The 4,119-nt window shown below is 40.2% G+C and overlaps 1 pseudogene; it reads right to left on the bottom strand.

The window, feature by feature from the left end:
• Nucleotides 1–3,494: 3,494 nt before the first annotated feature.
• Nucleotides 3,495–3,749, bottom strand: LOC147724630 (small ribosomal subunit protein eS27 pseudogene; annotated as a pseudogene).
• Nucleotides 3,750–4,119: the final 370 nt, after the last annotated feature.

Genomic DNA, 4,119 nt, shown 5'->3' on the forward strand with positions numbered 1-4,119 from the left:
ACGTCAGCTTGAAGGCTGTAAAAGCTGAAGCAGTTAGTTACGAGGCGTACATTTACCACACGCTGCAGAACTGACAAGGATCAACATCACAGCTATCAACAGGACAGTTTGCAGCCACTGTAGAGAGCTGTAGTTCTTCTTTCTCCCACTCCTTCCAATCTCACACTGTCCCCAGAAGTTAAGCTTATATGGCATATCAAACTCAGCTCTTTCCCCAGGCTCATGCTCCTTCAAGCCTTTGCCATCACCTTGAGGACATACCTCAACAGGCTAGTTCCAGGCAACGTCCTTCACTTATGAATGATCAGTCCTCCATCACCTCAGTACACAGGGGGAGTAGCACCACTGTGGTATGGGCACCTTGAGGAAACACCACAAAGTAATCGAAGATGGCTTAAGCAAGAACTTTCTTCTATCAATGAACCCACAACTGCTTCCCTGTACCGCAGCACGACAAGTGACTGCAGGGTGCTTATATTCTAGAACATCATGTCATTGTATCAGTACACATTCCATTCCACAATATTCACTCTACTACCATATTATACCATCCTCCCTTCAATAAACAGAAAAAACATAAAAACTACAAAATCTAAATACAAAACAAAATCTAAAATGAGTGCAAAAAACCCTTTAGAAAGTAACAAGTGAAAACACTCATTAGAAAACCCCCTAGAGAATATTACAAATGTGAGGCACTCGTTAGTAAGTAAGATAATCTCTGAATCTTCTAGGAAAGGATCTAATTCTATTACTCCCTATCAAGTTGCTTCAGAGTTGATTACTACAGGATTGGCATTACCAACAGACTCACACTCACTAATGCCCAGAGAAAGATCAGAAACTGCATCATTTTTTCTGTCACCTAATTCTCCAAATTAAGAGCAACCATCTTTGTGTTTCTCTCTTATCTCTCTGGAATTATATCTTTCATCAATGATTTTCGCATGTTCTTTACTCAAATTAACCAAAGAAATATTGTTCCGCCATCCTTTCTTGGAAAGCAAAACAGCCATTTTGAACACCTTCATTACTTTTACTGGCTCAGAAATTCTAGACAACCCTTTCACAAGTCTCATGAAACTCTCAGAGAAACCAATCTCTTGCCACCAAACACACTTCTTTCATTCGTGTCCTGTTGTCAAAGTACTTTTAATAGCTTCCTGCTTGGTTTTCACATGTTCACAAACCTTGTCTAAATCAGCGTTTACCTGCCGATGTCCTATTCTACCTTCCCAACAAGCTAGACTCAACACAGACAATGGTTTACTCCCTCTCGAACAAACGAAAGGAGTGACACACATAGTGCTATGCAGAGTGGCAGTATACCTTCACACATTCTGTCACAAAACTTCTGTTACATTCAACTTGTTAGAAAAGTCTGCACACCCTCTTTAAGCATATAAAATGCCCTCCTGACTAAACCGTTAGAAGATGGACTGAACAATGGCACTCTAACATGTCCTATGTCATGCATTCTAAGAAACAAAGCCATCTCCTCAGACAGAAAATGCATGCAATTACCTGAAGCAACCTCCTTAACAGTACTCTCCAACGAAAATAAATGTTCGATAAATTTTATAGCATTGTAAGGATCAGCTGCCCTAACAAAATAATCCACTGCCACAATAAGATACTTTTTTCCATTGCTCAATGAATTGGATTGACCTGTGTAATCAAGACCAGTTTTCCCCCCCCAACCCTTAGGCCATTCCATAGGACACAGCGGGTAAGTAGATATTTCCCAATGCTTGTCAGATCATAGGCATTCACCACAACACTTAATATATTTCCTAACCTGTCCATTAATGCAGGGTCGCCAGTAACACTGATTAATGTTTTTGATAGCTGTATAAATTCCTAAATGTCTAACATAAAGTAATTATTTTGCATGTCCCCAACTGGTGGTACGAAAGCATCCTTCCTCACAACAATGCCATTAACTACAAGCTCTTATCTAAACACCCAAACTCCTGTCATAAGGCAATCCTTTCTGTTGATACTTTTTCACTAAATTCAAACCCTAATCCTTGACACAACATTCATCCCATTCAACCTCAGTAATCCTCAAATGCTCAGTAGTATCAGTCACAGTCATGACACAGCCATCCTCATCTTCATGTCTACCACTATATTCCTCATCCTTAACAGGGAGACGGGATAAACAGTCAGCCGTAATGTTCTTTCCACTAGGAACGTATTTAATATCAAAATTTAATTCTTGCAACCTCAACAGCAGCTTAATCAAACGTGAAAGACCTTATTGGAACAGCTATTGCCCAACATATATAATAACAGCTTGTGGTCAGTGACTAAGTCAAATATTGAGCCCCAGATATACATCTTGAATTTTTTAGCTGCCCATGAAAACATGAGTTCTTCCCTTTTGACAGTACTGTATTTCACCTGTATTTCACCTCAGCCAAACTAAACATTCTGCATCTAAATGCAATTGTTCTTTTCTCACTTTCCACAAATTGGTTCAACACTGCACCCACACCTCTAGAGCTGGCATCCACTCTGATAACACTCTTCACACCATGCAGATACATTTACAATTAGTTTCCTGATACAGTCATAAGCCTGTGTGCTTCATATGACCACACATATTTAAAAACCTTTTGAGGAGGGATCTCAATGGCTGCACAGTAACCGCATACCCCTGCACAAACCTAGTGTAATATTCACTGAGCCCTAAAAACGTCATTAATTGCTTTCAAGAGACTTTCTTTGGGTGTAATGCCCTCATAAAATAGATTATGGACCAAGATAGTCATCCTACTGTCCATAAACCTACACTTATCTTGGTTGACAGTCATAACATGCATCTCCAGCTTTTGCATCACAACCTCAAAATGTTCTATATGGTGATCAGCATCATCCATGTGGATCAGAATATCATCTTGAAATGCTTGAATGCCTACTTTCCCCTCAAAAAGTGTATCCATTAATCTCTGGAAAACATTTGCAGAAGATGCAAGTCCAAATGGCATCTGCTTATATATATGCCCCAAAAGGGGTAATAAATATAGTTAGAAGTTGTGATTATTTTGTCAAAGGGATCTGATGATAAGCCAATTGCAGAAATACATGGGGAAATGTTGACTAGAACCGATTTTGGCAAGCATATGATGAATCCTGGGGAGTGGTTGACAATCCACCAGAATGTTAAGATTCAAAATTCTTAAATCTGTACATGAACGAATGTCCCCATCTTCTTCTGGGCTATAACTGCAGCAGACACCCACTCAGAGAACTCCACAGGAGTAATAATGCTTTGAGTGCACATGTCATCCAGCAATATTTTTAAATCCTTCCGTACAGACATTGAAACAAGTCTACCCTTTTGAACAATGGGTAAAGCATTGCTTTTCAATGTAATGCTGTGTTCAAAACCTTTTATGAGACCAACCTTTTCACTAAGCACAAGTGAATACTTGTCAAGTCGAACATCAGGTAGTCCTATCTGTTATCACTCAGCATGTGGATGGCACTTAGTGCTGTTTTCGTCTGCAGGAGCAACCTTCCGTGAGCCTCGCCTTCCTCCCTGTGGGATGACAACAAACCACAGAACAGCCAGCACACATGACCACCATTTTTGCTTGACTAGATACTGTGGTGATTTTGTAGCAACCTGAACACTTCACATCCATGAAGCAAGAGTTTGGACTCTGAACAAGACGCTCCTTCTTGTGTTTCCTCTTCTCCTCAATGGGAAATGGATGCAAGAGATCTTTTGCGAGAGGCATGTTGCGCAGACAATGCCACTGCTAGAGCCTCATTTCTGAAGCAGAGCTTTAAGTCGTTGTGGACAAGTGAAAACAATATGGAGAAGGGACAATGAAATCTGAATGTTGGGTGGAAATATTGGGCTTTCATACAGTGTACCTGTAGCCTTATCCATATGACTCAATGCATTTGGATATGTAGAGTGCTCACACCTGTCTTGTGAATAGAATGTTCTACAGATACTACAGGTAAATCTCCTAACACTACAGGTTCCTTGTGGCCAGGTTTGAGAATGATTCTCAGGTTCGCCTGACCCTGCCATCCTAAAATATTTTGCCACAAACAAATTGGTAAAAATGGTCCTTCCTTTGAAACAGATCACCTATGTAA

The sequence above is a fragment of the Lissotriton vulgaris genome, chromosome 4_1 (genome assembly GCF_964263255.1).
Source record: "Lissotriton vulgaris chromosome 4_1, aLisVul1.2, whole genome shotgun sequence".
Classification (NCBI taxonomy): Eukaryota; Metazoa; Chordata; class Amphibia; order Caudata; family Salamandridae; genus Lissotriton; species Lissotriton vulgaris.